The sequence below is a fragment of the Geotrypetes seraphini genome, chromosome 1, assembly GCF_902459505.1.
Source record: "Geotrypetes seraphini chromosome 1, aGeoSer1.1, whole genome shotgun sequence".
NCBI lineage: Eukaryota > Metazoa > Chordata > Amphibia > Gymnophiona > Dermophiidae > Geotrypetes > Geotrypetes seraphini.
In genome coordinates, this window is record NC_047084.1 from 118,593,221 (window position 1) to 118,610,036 (window position 16,816).

General features: G+C 43.7%; 1 protein-coding gene across 1 annotated transcript in view; it reads right to left on the bottom strand.

Annotated features, from left to right (window-relative positions):
• LOC117356858 (killer cell lectin-like receptor subfamily B member 1) overlaps positions 1-16,816 on the bottom strand; it is a 128,933-nt gene that overhangs the window by 7,705 nt on the left and 104,412 nt on the right. The window contains exon 6 of the transcript XR_004538724.1: positions 10,199-10,519. The gene's annotated coding sequence lies outside the window, so the exon portion shown is untranslated. The remainder of the gene's footprint in view (positions 1-10,198; positions 10,520-16,816) is intronic.

Genomic DNA, 16,816 nt, shown 5'->3' on the forward strand with positions numbered 1-16,816 from the left:
GGAAGTTCTTCTTTACACAGCATGTGGTGGACACCTGGAATGCGCTTCCAGAGGATGTAATAGGGCAGAGTACGGTAGGGAAGTCGGGGGGGAATGCTGCTGCTGCACACGGAAGGGTGGGAATGCTGCTGCTGCTGCACAGGAAAGTGGGGGGAGAGGGAAAGAGGGCCAGGGAGCAATCTTGGTTTACTTTGGGGGGGAAGGGGGAGACAGAAGGGGGCCATGGAGAGAGACAGAAAGACAGGCAGGCAGTGCACGAGAATGAAAGACAGACACACAGAAAGACATCGGGCAGGGAGAGAGACAGAAAGAAAGACAGACAGACAAAGGGGGCCATGGAGAGAGACAGAAAGAAAGACAGACAGACATATATTCTAGCACCCGTTAATATAACCGGCTTAAACACTAGTTATATTATAAAATCAAGAGTAAACCAAATAAAAATATAAAAGTTAAAAAAAAATTATTGAATTCAAGAATTAGAATGTTTGAAGGTTTTTTAGACCTATGAATGAGATTTTGACCCACGTATATGGAAAGGTAGAGTCAATACTATTTTTCTCTTTGGGTCTCTGAGATCTTTTTCCTCCTATTTTGAAATATTTTCAAACGGAATTTCAATATCCTACTTCAATATATTTCAGTGTGAAGACGGTTCTAAGTGAAATTCATCCGTTATCAGTTCTTATAGATTTTGTACAATAACTTCAAAGTTAACCGGACAATTAAAAAGAGGCATTACTTTGAGCATTTTGGAGCTGTGTGCGTGAGTTAGCTGGATAGTCATGGTTTCCAGCTGAACCTAACCAGACTACATGGTAGAGGGCTGTTCTACAGTGAACCAAATAATTTGGCTAAGTATATTCAGAACCACTTTAACCTGATATCAGGGGTAAAGTTAACCAGATAAATATATCTTGTCAACTTTGCACTGTAGGTTCTTAAGTTTAGGCCTGAATTTAGGAAGCTATAATGGGCTATTAGTAAAAATCAGGCTTAAACTCCTAACTCAACCATCATAACCCCTCACTAGGGTATTTGGCCAGTTTAGAGGTCTAACTCCTACAAGGCACCTAAAATATTTGAGAATTGACTCAATGTTGCTTTGCAATGTGACTTTGTATTGATTTGGGACTGTCTTAGACTGTCCCAAATCAATACAAAGATAATCTTCAAACCCTAGCTATAAGACTAATTTTCCTAACTGGAAAAGAGTGATAGGATCACACCTTATCTTAAGGAGTAGCACTGACTACTGGTCGAAGCTAGGATCCTTGATAAATTCTATTGTGTATTGTTCAAAACATACTTTGGGGACACACCAGATTACATTCCATAACGTTTTAGGTTCTCTAACAAATCAGCTTTGAATTGAAGGCAAAATCATACCTTCTGTTTCCTGACATTAAAAAGATCAAATACACCAGAATTTTCAATTCAACCTGTGCTTACCAAGCAGCAAAACTATGGAAAACTCTACCTATTATGATCAATAAACAAATTAAGAGTTTCACCTATTTGAAGAATTTGTACTTTACAAGATATAACTAGTTTAGAATGAATTAACTCATTTATTTGTGGACTTCCATGAGGTATTGGCGGTATAGAAATAAAAATTGTATTGTATTATTGAAATTTGCCTGCAGTTGACTTGTCTAAGACTACAAAGTGTTGGGACAACAAAATATGAGAACCTGGTTGATAAACCCCTGTTGCTCTTTACTGCGCCCGTACATTACCTGATTCTGAGCACACCATGCCAATATGGTCCGATGTATAACTAAATGGACTTTCAACGTAGACGAGACAGTCGGAGAGAAGCTCCTCATCACCAGTGCAGGCAATCATCATCGAAGGACGGCCATCAGAGAACAAGTTTAGTGAGTGTCGGAAGTGACCGCATCCAAGCTGTCTGCATGCTACTTGAGCCACTCGACCATCGAGAGGTTCTCCTCTGACTCGAAGCCACGTGTCATTGAAATAGATCTCCAAGCTTCCGTCACAGGGGCTGAATCCATCTACAAGTCTCACATCAGAAACAGCTGAACAGAAGGGGAACAGAGTGTCTCTTAATACGCTCCCGACGACATGCACGAAAGCCCCGACATTCCCCTTTGCCATCTATATTATCATGGTGAACACTTAAGGATCTATTTCTTAATCCAAGTTGTAACTGGAGCATGAATAAAAGATTTTAATGTGCTCATTAACATTTAGATTAACAAAGTATTCCTAACATAATTCTATGCAAATTGTGTTGGAGTGTGGTAATTCAAATAACCATTATCGCTGGCATTAATGTAAAAATGTAACTACACCCCTTGCTCTGCAATTTTTAATATACATGTGGTTTAGAATCGTAGACATTTGCATCGTTTAGACATTTTTAAGACTTTATATTATGATTGCATTCTGCTTTTGTATGAAAATTGTAGCTTTTTTTCTTTCTTTTAATGTAAATTAGATTATAAACCGCCATGCTATGTTACTTCCATTTAAATAGTGGCCTAGTAAGTACTAAATAAATAAAAAGAATACAATAGAATATAAAAATATTTTGCCACAATTAAGAGGCTTTTCAGCACAAGGATGTGCTGAGACTGGAGTCGGTGCAAAGAATGGCCACCCGGATGGTCTCGGGACTCAAGGATCTACCATACGAAAAACGGCTTGACAAATTACAGCTATACTCGCTCAAGGAGCGCAGAGAGAGGGGGGACATGATCGAGACGTTCAAGTATCTTACGGGCCGCATCGAGGCGGAGGAAGATATCTTCTTTTTCAAGGGTCCCACGACAACAAGAGGGCATCCGTTGAAAATCAGGGGCGGGAAACTACGAGGTGACACCAGGAAATTCTTTTTCACTGAAAGAGTGGTTGATCGCTGGAATAGTCTTCCACTACAGGTGATTGAGGCCAGCAGCGTGCCTGATTTTAAGGCCAAATGGGATCGGCACATGGGATCTATTCACAGGGCAAAGGTAGGGGAGGGACATTAAGGTGGGCAGACTAGATGGGCCGTGGGCCCTTATCTGCCGTCTATTTCTATGTTTCTATGTATTTAAGAGAGAGATTTGTGTGTGATGGAGGCAGTGTATGCAAATCTCTCTCATGAATATTCATTGTGGAGATCTCGAGAACCCCTCTGGGGGCCACCCTGGACAGATTCCTGAATCACTGTTGTAAACAATGCACAGACTTGTGTACAGTAGAGAATGACACGGGGACACTTTTTCTCCATCTCCCGCGGGAACTCATTTTCCCGTTCCGTCCCAGCGAGTTCTTTTCCTGTCCCTGCCCCGTTCCTACAAGCTCCGTCCTCACTTTAAAATCATAAGTGTTAGAGGTTTGTACGGTTAAGGCAGAGATTACAGGAATGGGACAGGGACAGCGACAAAACTTGGGATGGAATGGGGAAAATGTGTCCTTGTGTCATACTCTGCATTGCACCACTCTAGAAATCATAATGTAATAAAAGTGAGCCAAGAATAGGACAATTGAGCCATTGTGACATCACTGATGAGGTTGGCTGTTATTGGTGGAATGAGGCATTATGACATCACAATGCCAGCTCTGGTTATCAGAGGCTGAAACTTTTCACACTATTTATTTATTCAAGTAGAGAATGGCACAGGGACAAATTTTTCCCCGTCCCTGCCCCAGTCCTGCAAGCTCTGTCCTCATCTGCACAAGCCTCAAATACTATAATCTCATAAGCGTTCAAGGCTCGTGCGGTTCAGGCAAAGCTTGCAGAAATGGAGCGGGACAGACAAAGAACTCACGGGGACGGGAAAACGAGTTTCCATGGAAAAATTTGTCCCTGTGTCATTCTCTAGTGTACAGCAGCCAGGGGGAGGCTAGAGGGACAGAGGTCTCTAACTTCTGGCTCAAGCCATTTCATTGTCCTCAGAAACAGTACTGTAGCTAGTGAAGATACCTCAGTGCTGCCCACATCATTGAAATTCTGAAGGAGCATATCGCATAGATCTCACAAGATCATTAAAAGGATGTGCTGCCAGTGGGAGCAATTGCAGATGCTATAGGAGAGAACAAAGTGCGCAGAGCAAAGAGACAGCTTCCCACTGCCTACGTGGTATGGGTGGGGACTGAATCAGATGTCAGCGAGTAAAGGGGAAGAGAATGAACTCACCTTCAGCTGCAACTGAAAGAGGCCTGAACTCAATCCAAATAAATCGATAAATATGAAAAGCAGGGCAACAGGTACTGGTAGAGAAAGATGGTGGTGGAGAAAAAAAGGAGAGATATGGAGCAGAAGCTGCATCCCTGACCTATTTGATGAGATTATGACACGGACAGAAGTATGTGCTGGTAAGACTTGAACTTTAAATGCTTGATCTGGGGCTTATGTGGCTTCCTACCATTCTAATTCTCTTTTGCAGGCTCCCCTGCGGCTGTTACCCACGCATCTTAAACATAGTTGGTTGGTCTCTCTTTTGCGCTCTGCGTGGCAGGTCTTGGTTACGCGTTTGGGAGGTAACCCGCAAATTTTGACGCTATTGCCCATACGGGGTAATGTGGCTTTATGCCGGGGAGGGAAAATGTGGCTTACGGTCATTGGGAGGGTTCTGGGATTACCCTCCTTGAGCATCTCACTACCTCGACGGGGTCTCTCATTTCATATGCGGCTTTTTAGGCTACAGTGGGGCTTCGCTGGGGTGACTGCTACGCCTTTTGCCAACTTAAACATTATTTTCATTCCTTGGATAGCGTGGCCTTGCGCTTTCCCTTAGGTGCTCACCTGTGTCACTTTTTCTCCTTGCCTTCTCTGGATAATATGTCTATAGCAGCTCTTCATAGGGCTTTGGTCAATTTGGGGCCTGGGAAGGATTTTTCATCACTCCGTAGTAGATGGGAGGGGAATCTAGGTGGTTCAGTGGCCACCTGGGATGTTCAGGCTAGTATAAAACATATTCCCTCAGAGGTGCGCTGTGCTCATCTATAGGAAAGTGCTTTGTGAGTCCTTCATAGGGCGTAAGTTACGCCTTCCCAATTCCATAGAATGGGCTATAGGTACATCGAGTGAGGTGATTAAATTTGCGGATGATACGAAGTTAATTCAGAGCAGTAAAGACGCAGGGGGATTGCGAAGATCTGCAACGTGACATAATCAAGCTCGAGGAATGGGCATCGACATGGCAGATGAGGTTCAACGTGGATAAGTGTAAAGTGATGCATGTCGGTAACAAAAATCTCATGCACGAATACAGGATGTCCGGGGTGGTACTTGGAGAGACCTCCCAGGAAAGGGACTTGGGAGTTCTGATTGACAAGTCGATGAAGCCGTCCACACAATGTACGGCGGCAGCAAAAAGGGCAAACAGAATGCTAGGAATGATAAAGAAGGGGATCATGAACAGATCAGAGAAGGTTATCATGCCGCTGTACCGGGCCATGGTACGCCCTCACCTGGAGTACTGCGTCCAGCACTGGTCGCCGTACATGAAGAAGGACACGGTACTACTCGAAAGGGACCAGAGAAGAGCGACTAAGATGGTTAAGGGGCTGAAGGAGTTGCCATACAGCAAAAGATTAGAGAAACTGGGCCTCTTCTCCCTCGAACAGAGGAGATTGAGAGGGGACATGATCGAAACATCAAAAGTACTGAAGGGGATAGTCTTAGTAGATAAGGACAGGTTGTTTACCCTCTCCAAGGTAGGGAGAACAAGAGGGCACTCTCTAAAGTTGAAAGGGGATAGATTCCGTACAAACGTAAGGAAGTTCTTCTTCACCCAGAGAGTGGTAGAAAGCTGAAACGCTCTTCCAGAGGCTGTTATAGGGGAAAACAAGAATGTGAGCTGGTAGGGCTAGTCTCAGTTAGGGTGCTGGTCTTAGACCAGAGGGCCGCCGCGTGAGCAGACTGCTGGGCATGATAGACCACTGGTCTGACTCAGCAGTGGCAATTCTTATGTTCTTATGAAGAGGCTGCTTTTTGGCTTTGCCCTCTTGTCCAGTCCTTTTGGAAGCGAGTGGGAGCTTACCTGCGGTGTGTCATGGGACAGACCCTAGTCCTCTCTCCAGAGGTAGCTGTTTTGGGCTTGTGGAGTCAGAGTGGTCTTCGGGGGAGGGGTCCTAAACTCTGGGTCCGGGAGGTCTGCATTTTGGGGCAGAAATCGATTTTGAGGGAGTAGACTACAATGGTTAACCTCTCCAAGGTAGGGAGAATGAGAGGGCACTCTCTAAAGTTAAAAAGGGATAGATTCCGTACAAACGTAAGGAAGTTCTTCTTCACCCAGAGAGTTGTGGAAAACTGGAATGCTCTTCCAGAGGCTGTCGTAGGGGAAAACATCCTCCAGGGATTCAAGACAAAGTTGGACAGGTTCCTGTTGAACTGGAACGTATGCAGGTAAGGCTGATCTCAGGGCATTGGTCTTTGACCTGGGGGCCACCATGGGAGCGAACTGCTGGGCACGATGACCCACTGGTCTGACCCAGCAGCGGCAAATTCTTATGTTCTTATTGGGGTTGGCGATCTACTGGGTTGGGAGGTAAGAGATGCCAAGGGCACGAACAAGAGACGGAAACACTTTTTGACCATTTGGGACCCCTATTTTAACTCACTATCGCCTAGGCTCCGCACAAAGACTTTGAACCAGTTGTGACCACCTCTATCGCCTGCTATCCTCTGCCGTGGGTGTCCTTGCTACTACTTCTCCTGTGCTATCTGTAGGGGGGGGAAGGTGATTAGGGGTTAAATGGTATATATTTTATTGCTGCCTTTATTTGCCCTACTTTTCTTTGGGTTGCTCACCATAACTGTGTTCCATAATGTTTGAGGACTATAAGAACCCGGGTCCCTGGCGTCTTGGTTTATGGATTGACTACTGGCGCTTATATCCTTTCTCTGCTACTGTTCCTGTAGACCAGGGGTGTCAAAGTCCCTCCTCGAGGGCTGCAATCCAGTCAGGTTTTCAGGATTTCCCCAATGAATATACTGTCAAACCTCGGTTTACGAGTGCACCGGTTTGCGAGTGTTTTGCAAGACGAGCAAAACATTTGCAAAATCAGTGCCTCGGAAACCAAGCTTGACTCAATTTACGAGTGCCCCTCCACATGATCCAGTATCCCCCCAGCGATCTGGCACCCCCCCTCGTGTCGCCCCCCCCGATCCTACATCCCCCACTGAGCAGCCAAATAGCAAAACCTACCCCAATTTGGCACTGGCACTAGCACCAACGCACAGGACATGCCGGTGCCAGTGCCTGAAGATCCTCCCTCTTGGCTGGGCTGGGCTGGACTGGGCCTTGAGCATTTGTGCATGCTCAAGGCCTTCTGGTTTCGCTCTCTCCGAGAAGAATCAAAGCGAGTTTTTTATACGAACAATTTGGTTTACGAGCATACTTCTGGAACGAATTATGCTCGTAAACCAAGGTTCCACTGTACATGAGATCTATTAGCATACAATGAAAGCAGAGCCTGCTATGCAAAACATGTTTGTGCTTACAAGTGGAGATGTTGAGAGATATGCACCCATGTCATTCTTCTAAACATTTAGGCATGTAAATATGACCACTTACGCTATAGAATTGTATTTATTTTAAATACATCAGGGGGTCCACACTTTTTGGGCTCGCGAGCTACTTTTAAAATGACCATGTCAAAATGATCTACCAACAATAAAATTTTTTAAAAACACACAAAGCACACTCTACCAGAGAAAATGTTAATTATCATTTATATTCCGGGGTTTATTCAAAGAGGTCAAGGCAGATGACTCTATGTCACCTCAGTAACAACTATACAATAATAGACAAATATACCCCCCTCTCTTTTTACTAAACCATGATAGCAGTTTTTAGCGCAGGGAGCTGCGCTGAATGCCCCGCGCTGCTCTCAACGCTCTTAGGCTCCCTGCACTAAAAATCGCTATTGCAGTTTAGTAAAAGGGGGCCATAGTGCAAAATATAGACAACAGATATAAATTCTCAAAATGAACATATTTTGATCACTAAATTGAAAATAAAATAATTTTTCCTACCTTTGTTGTCTGGTGATTTCATGAGTCTCTGATTGCACTTTATTCTTCTGACTGTGCATCCAATCTTTCTTCCCTTCTTTCAGCCTCCTGTACGCTTCCAGACCTCATTCCCTCCGCCAACTTTTTCTTCCTCTCTTCCTGCCCACTCTCCTTTCTTTCTGTCTTTCTTTCCTTGTCTCCCGGCCCCTCTTTCTTTCTGTCTTCCTGTCCCCCCCCTTTCTTTCTTTCTTTTTCCCTTCTTTCTTTCTGTCTCCCTGCCTGCTCCCAAGCCACTGCCGCTGCCATCGGGAAACAGGCCTTCAAACCACCACCGCCCCCAAGCTCTCCCTGCTTCCCCACACAGAAGCGTTGGGCTGACCAGATTTCCTCTCCCCGATGCCATTTCTTAAGTCGGAGAGGAAGTTCCGGGCCAGCCAGGCAGCGACTGGCTGGCCCGGAACTTCCTCTCCGACTTAAGAATTGACGTCGGGTGGGGGAAGTTGGTCGGCTCGGCGCTAAACTGAACCAGAACTGACCAGAACTGAATGCAATACTCCAGGTGAGGTCACACCATGGAGTGATACAGAGGCATTATAATATCTTTAATCTTGTTAACCATTCCTTTTTAAAATCATTCCTAATATCTTGTTTGCTTTTTTGGCCGCCTCCATACATTGGGCGGAAGGTTTCATCATATTGTCTGCAATGACATCCAAGAGGATTGTGAAAAATTGCATGAGGACCTTGTGAATATTGCTACTCCTTGGGTTTTGGCCCGGTACTAGTGACTTGGACTGGCACCGTGAGAATGGGCTACTGAGCTGGATGGACCATTGGTCTGACCCAGGAAGGTTATTCTTATGAGCAAATGAAAAGTGATGCAAGGTTCCACGTTAGGAGTAACTGCCCAGGAAAAGGATCTAGGTGTCATCGTTGAGGATACGTTGAAACCCTCAGCTCAATGTGTGTCAGCAGCTAAGAAAGCAAATAGAATGTTAGGCATGATAAAGAAGAGAATCACGAGTAGATCGGAGAAAGTTATAATGCGCTTTATAGAGCAATGGTAAGACCACAGTTGGAATACTGTGTCCAACATTGGACTCCCAACCTAAAGAAGGATATAAAACTGCTGGACAGGGTGCAGAGACGAGCAACGAAGCTAATAAAAGGTATGGAGAACTTGGAATATGAGGAACGACTTAAGAGACTGGGATTGTTCTCCCTTGAGAAGAGAAGACTGCGAGGAGATATGATCGAGACTTTCAAAATACTGAAAGGAATTGACAAAATAGAGCAGGAAAGAAAATTAGTATTTACAATGACCAATGTGACACGAACAAGAGGACATGGACTGAAGCTAAGGGGATACACGTCCAGGACAAATATCAGGAAGTTCTGCTTCACACAATGAGTGGTGGATACCTGGAATGCTCTCCCAGAGGAGGTTATTGTGGAACCCACCGTTCCCAGATTTAAAAGCAAACTAGATGCACATCTCCTTACAAGAGGCATAGAGGGATATGGGTGCCTAGAATTACGCTAGGTGTACATCTGGCTGGGCCTCCACATGTGCGGATCGCTGGACTTGATGTTCACTCTTTCAAAAAAAAAATACTAGGACTAGGGGACATGTGATGAAGCTACTAAGTAGTAGATTTAAAACAAACCAGAGAAAATATTTCTTCACACAATAAGTAAAATCTGGAACTCATTGCTGGAGAATGGGGCAAAATCAGTTAGCTTAGCAGGGTAATGTCCTAAAAGAGAAGTCCATAAGCCATTATTATGATGGCTGGGGAAAATCCACTGCTTATAAGTAGCATAAAATCTGATTTTCTCCTTGGGATCTGGGTTAGCCACTGGTGGAAACAGGATACTGGGCTTGATGGACCTCAGGTCTATCCCAGTATGGCAGTTCTTATGTACAATCAAAACAGTTTACATATTTTAGACAGGGGCAATGAAGTGTTAAGTGAGTTGCCCAGTGGGAATCCAACAAACCACCTCAGGAGGCTGAGACAGCTGCTCTAAGCACTAGGCCACACCTCCTCTCTGGCTATTTCTAGCTGGTTAAATGGCTTTGAATATCGACCCCTGCGATTACTGATAAAGCATCATGGCCTCCTGCATCTTCTAGGTCACGCTCAGAAATCTCAAAAGAAACCCTCACCCCTCACTGCCTTAAAAGCTTCATCTTATTAGTATTAAAATGATTAAGGATACCTGTATGTAAGCTGTTAAGTACAATATATGTCTTGGAATCGCAGCTGTTAGTCCATATTCTGGGTTGACATGTTATTCTCCCTTTACTGTGAGAACACGCTGTGTAATAGTTTAGAAAAACGTCTGGACTTTGACTGGAGCGAGTTTCTGCCAATACTTGTAAGGCAGTGCCACAGCCCATCTGTTTGAGGTCTTTTCCAGTCACCGGTAGCTCTTGATATGGAGGCTGAAGACAGAGCGCTGCCCAGGTAAGCTGGTAATTAACCTCCAGTCGGCCAGAGCAGGTGCCATTTCCATCCTTCAGCCTCACACCAGCCACATCTGAGGAAAGAGATGGAAAGAGTCAGCTGTAGAAGCAGATACATCCCCCCCCCCCTCCTTGAGCTTTGATAACTAAGGTGATTATTTTAACACCCAGCAAATAGGATAACTTGATCCTTTCCCACAAATTAGTTGCAAATACGGTTGCATTTGAAAGTTTAGCCCCAGAGGAGAAATACAGACAAAAAATGAGGACACATAATCCCGCCCCGCCCACAGCTTCCCGCACGTGCAGTAGCATAGCTAGTATATTTGACACCCCCTCCTCTATATAAATGTTTATCAAAAGTTACAAGGCTGCAAGCGGCGTGACCACATTGCACCCTTCCTGCAAAATCTACACTGGCTACCAGTACCTTACAGAGCTAAATTTAAAACTATGTTTGATTTTCAGGTCCCTCAGACAAAATAGGCCAGAATAAGCTATCCCTTTACACACTTTTGAGACCTCTGAGTCTACAAATTCCTAAGTGGAGTAGGACAGGTACAAGTGGATCGATTTTTCACTCCGTCAAAAAATACAAAGACTAGGGGACACTCGATGAAGCTGCAGGGAAATATAGCCAAACCTCGGTTTGCAAGTAACGCAGTTTGCAAGTGTTTTGCAAGACAAGCAAAGCACTTGAGCAAATCTTGCCTCACAAACCAAGCGTTGACTCGATTTGCGAGCCCCCACCCCCAAGAACTGGCATGGCCCCTCGCCCTAACCCTTACCGCAATGGGGCACCGGCACGCAGCACCAACCCACAGGACGTGCTGGAGCCCAAAGAGCCTGCCGCTGCTTCTGCTGGGCCTTGAGCATCAGTATGATTAAATTCTGGTGATATTTTGAAGATTGAATTTTCCTCCAGAATCCTTGGGTTTCTTTTGGATTACACTCTGTATCTAAAAAATGCTTCTTTAGTTTACCGATGTTAAGGAGGGGGTCATCGTTTTTTTCATCATCACTTTGCTGTATTAGTCCAGGCTATTATATTAGCTCATTTGGACTATGAAAATTATCTTTACATCAGTTTAAGTAAGTGTAATTTAAAGAGATTACAGCTTATCCAGAACATAGCTGCCAAATTGATTTTTGGTAAGAATAAATACGATCATGTTACTCCATTACTGAGGGCATTGCATTGCCTCCTGGTATATTGGAGGGTTCAGTTCAAGTGCGCTAATGTTGTATTTAAAAGTCTATATGGGATTTTATCCCCATGACTTACCCTTTCTTTCAACTCTCATCAACCTCTTTCGACTACAGGTATACATAAATTCAAATTAGTATTCCCTTCTATTAGAGGGATTCAAACTTTAGGTAGGTTTTCACGCTCTATGGCATTTACCTTGGTGAAAATCTGGAATGAGCTCCCTTCAGAAATTAGACTTCTTTCCTCTTTGATAATGTTTTAGAAAAACTTTGAAGACGTATGTATATATGGCCGTTTGGTGGAGGATGGGCTGGGGAGGGCTTCAATGGCTGGGAGGGTGTAGATGGGCTGGAGTAAATCTTAACAGAGATTTCGGCAGTTGGAACCCAAGCACAGTACCGGGTAGAGCTTTGGATTCTTGGCCAGAAATAGCTAAGAAAAAAATTAAAAAATTTAAATTGAATCAGGTTGGGCAGACTGGATGGACCATTTGGGTCTTTATCTGCCGTTATCTACTATGTTACTATATAAGAACATAAGAAGTTGCCCCCGCTGAGTCAGACCAGAGGTCCATCTTGTCTGAACAGTGGTCCCTGATTAATTTTGTAACTTACCTCTAATCCCATCCCTATAATCTACCTTTACTCTTATCTGCTGACAAATTCCCTTTAGGGAATGACCCGGTATATAAGACTAAGGATTGGATTGAGCATGCTTTTTGGGCACCGGCACTTCCTGTTGGTTGGTGCTGCGTGCCGGTTCCCCATGTCGGTAAAGGTTTGGGTGGGGTGAATACTAGTTCACGGGGGTGGGGCGGAAGCATGCCAGTGGCCTCGGGGAGGGGGTCTTTTGGAGATGTGGAACAAATCAAGCGAGTTTCCTTTACTTTGTTTGGGGAAACTTGCTTTGATATATGAGCACTTTGGTTTATGAGCATGCTTCTGGAACGAATTATGCTCGCAAATCAAGGTTCCACTGTACTTTTAAAACCAATATTTTTTGCACTCAGAGAATAGTTAAACTCTACAACGCGTTACCAGAGGATGTGGAAAAAGCAGATAGCGTACCTGGTTTGAAGAAAGGTTTGGAGAAGCTCCTGGAGGAAAAGTCCATAGGCTGATATTGAGACAGACATGGGGGAAGCCACTGCTTGCCCTGGATCAGTAGCATGGAATGTTGCTACTCTTTGGGGTTCCGGAATCTTGCCATGCTTTAGGATTCAGAATGGAATATTGCTACTCTATGGGATTCTAAATGGAATGTTGCTATTCTTGGGTTTTGGCCAGATACAAGGGACCTGAATTAGCCACCGTAAGAACGGGCTACTGGACTTGATGGACCGTTGGTCTGACCCAGTAAGGCTATTCTTATGTTCTTATTAATAAAATATATTATTTACCTATTAAACCAGCAATTGGTGGGGTAGATCATGACTCATGACCAGATTATTGATCAAAATCATCGCCTGGATCAAGCCCTTGCAAGACTTGTCTGTAATTTAAGGTTTAGATTAGATTAGATTAGATTATGGTATTAAAATCTTGCTCAGAAACCAAAAGACACTAACAAGGGTTTCTGAGCAAGATTTTAATACCATAATGAGACTATATTTTCACAATTCTCAAAAACCTTTTTTGTGGTCATAAAGTATGGATTTATCTTGATGTTACAAAACCATTACAAGACAGAAGTAATGAATTCCTAGCAGTGAGAGGAGAGAACAGGAGACTGAGAGGATCTTTCTGTTAGCCTATCCATGTAAATGTATGGTATGGTTTTGCGGGTAATAAGTTCGTAATCTTTTTTGCTTCGTATGTTAACGAGAAGGTATGGTTAGTTGTGTTATACGCCTTTCTACTTCATTTCTCCTTTATAAAGTAGCCACTCCTCTTCCTGTTCTTGGTGGTTTAATGAGAAGTTATAGCACTTTCTAAAATTCTTACTTTATTGATAATTACTATTATCTTTTTTCTTTAGTTTTCCTGGTACTAGTGACCTGGATTGGCCACTGTGAGAATGGGCTACTGGCTGTTTTTAAGCAAACAAACCTGCAGAAGTGATAAGAACAGAATGGAATTTCACCTGAGACAAAGGGAAACGAAAAGAAGATTCAAATATATCACATATATCTGGGTAAATTCAGGAATGATCCAACAAATCTTTCTTTTTTTATGCTCCCCTCTTATAATTTTTGTCAAAAAATATGTTTGTCAGACAATATTATAGAATTATTTTATGGCAGAACCAGAAACATGTCTAGCACAGGGTTGGGTTGGCATGGACAGCACTCAGTAGTTAAACTTAATGGGGAAGTTGCCAAAACCAGTCCAGAGATCTGTATAACTTTAATTTATGTTTGGTAGCAAGATTTATCCAGTTAGATCGCCATTGGGCAAGACTAGGCAGTTGCCTAGGGCTTTAGCTTCTGGGGACAACGAAGAGCAGCTGCAATCAAAGCAAAACAGTGGGTCCTGTCAGCAACAACAGAAAGTACTTTTTACCAGCAATTCTCAAGAAAAGAAAAGGAAGAGTTGTTTTCGCCACAGTAGAAAAAAGTCCAAGAGACAAAGAACAAAACCAAAAGCAAACTGGGGAGGTAAATTTCCACAATAACAAATTTACTAATGGTAATCCACATGTGTTTCGGGGGTCCAATTTGATGGTAAAATATCAGAAGACACATGTGGATTCAAAAGTAGTTGCTGGTCAATTTTCAATAGCACATTTACCCAGATTATTCTGGGGTGGGTCAAGGACCCAAACATTAATAGGTTTGCCTATGCTGTTAACTAGACCTGGTTAAAGTTCTCTGGGTAATTGCAGCAGTTTCACATCCAAGCACAAGGAATACTAGAAGACCGAAAGGGGAAAGCCAGGACAGATGATGCATCAGGTGGCCAGAACAATGTGAAAAACTGGGCAGCCTCCAACGTCTTATACAGTTACTGTATATGCTTTCCTCCCGATAAAGATGTTAGAGGTCAACGTTTAACGTAATTTCCATGGACAGTTTGAAAATTACCTTGAGCAAAGCTGGATGATCTCTATATTGAAGATATTCCATCACAATAACATGGAGAAAAGGCACAGAATATAACAGACCTTCATTCATTCACTTTTCTATACCAGGGGAGCTCAGAACGGTTTACATGAATTTATTCAGGTACTTATGCATTTTTCCCTGTCTGTTCCAACAGGCTCACAATCTATTTAATGTACCTGAGGCAATCGAGGGATTAAGTGACTTGCCCAGGGTCAGAAGGAGCAGCGTGGGATTGAACCCACAACCTCAGGGTGCTGAGGCTGGAGCTCTAACCACTGCGCCACATACTCCTTGCCAATTAGCTGCAAATTTTTTGGAACGTGATCACTTACCAGAAGATTCTCCATAACACTCCATTACCCTCAGACTAAGAGAAGTTAGTACAAGAAGCAAAGAGACGGTCTTCATTCTCTTGTGACCTTAAGCCAGTCGCCCTGCCAGCTAATTCTGACAGTAGATAGATTGTCAAAAAGCAACATATCCATTTGTGATGACGCCTTCAGGAAATACTTTATCAGGAAATCAGACAAGAAGCTGTTTCTACAGTTTTCTTTACGCAAATGCCAGCTTGCTTCTTTTAACCCGATAAGATTAATTTGTTTGATAGCTATCAGACTTCTCTTTGATCTAGACCAGGGGTGGGCAACTTCGATCCTCCAAGGCCAGAATCCAATCGGGTTTTCAGGATTTCCCCAATGAATATACATTGAAAGCAGTGCATGAAAATAGATCTCATGCATATTCTTGGGAGAAATCCTGAAAACCCGATTGGATTCCGGCCCTCGAGGACCGGAGTTATCTATGTCTGATCTAGGCTGAGAAACCTATCTTCAGCTGCAGTTTATTCCCGATCTCTGGAGGAAAACCATTGAGTTTTCCACTGGCACCACCCCTGAATGTTTTGCAGATATTTTTTCACTTAATAGGATTCTTACTCGTCTACATGGACACCCTTATTTATTTGTAATTAATTTCCTTCCAAATAGTACAATAGTGAGCAGAATTTCACGCTTTGCTGTTCTTACCACTTTTACTGTAAGGAAATTACTGACATCACAACTACCCCGCTCTGAAAGCCCATCGTTTTAAAAGTTTTTTAGACAAAACTCTGGCTTTTCAAGCGGGGAAAATGAACTCTTGGCTGTCTCCTCTAATTGCCCAATCCCAATCTTACCTTGAGTTCAGAAAATCGATAAAAACCTATTTGTTTGGTAAATTTATGTGATGATTTCACATTATATTACATTGTACTGCATCATATTGTATTCCATTGAATTCTACTGTATTTTGTGTCTTTGCTGATATGTCTCAATTCTCTTGCTGTGAACCGCCCGGAATCTGGTTGGGCAGTATATAAGAAAATAAATTATTATTATTATTTAAGAGGCACCAGACCAGAGCCCAAGCAAGAAAGGGAAGGCCCCTTTAAGAATGAGACAGCTGTGAGCAGTGGCGTAGTAAGGGTTGGTGGGGGAGCGGTTCATCCCCGGTGCAGGCCCCCCTCTTCCTCTTCGCCCCCACTCCTCTCCTTGCTGTGCACCCTTGCCTTCCCCCATACCTTTTTTTACTTCCCTGGAGCGAGGTTGCTGTCTGCGTCTGCATCAGCATTCTCTCTGACATCATTTGCTGGCCCCGCGTCTAGGAAGTGACGTTAAAGGATGAGCCAACACTGACGTGGGCATGCTGTGCATGCCAGAGAAGTTAAAAAGGTACGAGGGAAGGGGGTGGGGAAGAGGATTGGGGAGGGGTGCCACCGCCCTGGGCACCGCTTACCCTTCCTATGCCACTGGATGTAAGCAACGGGGAGGGCTGAGGCCAGGAAGATGGCTGAGGAGGAGGGTGGAGCCAGGAACTGAGAGGGAGCATTTGTATACACACCAGCCCTGCTTGAATGACTGGGACATGGAAGAGGAATGGAGTACAAACTGGGGTGGTGTATGTACGAAGGACAATTATAGAGACCACCCCCGGCAAAAGAAAAGATGTGATAGTAGTAAAGGCTGCAACATAAGCAATATCAGCAACTCATTTCTTAGTATTGCAACGGAAAGTGAAACGACACAAAAATCCATACGAAAAAGGAGATTATCGCTGAAAAATAGCTGGAAAGCGATGACC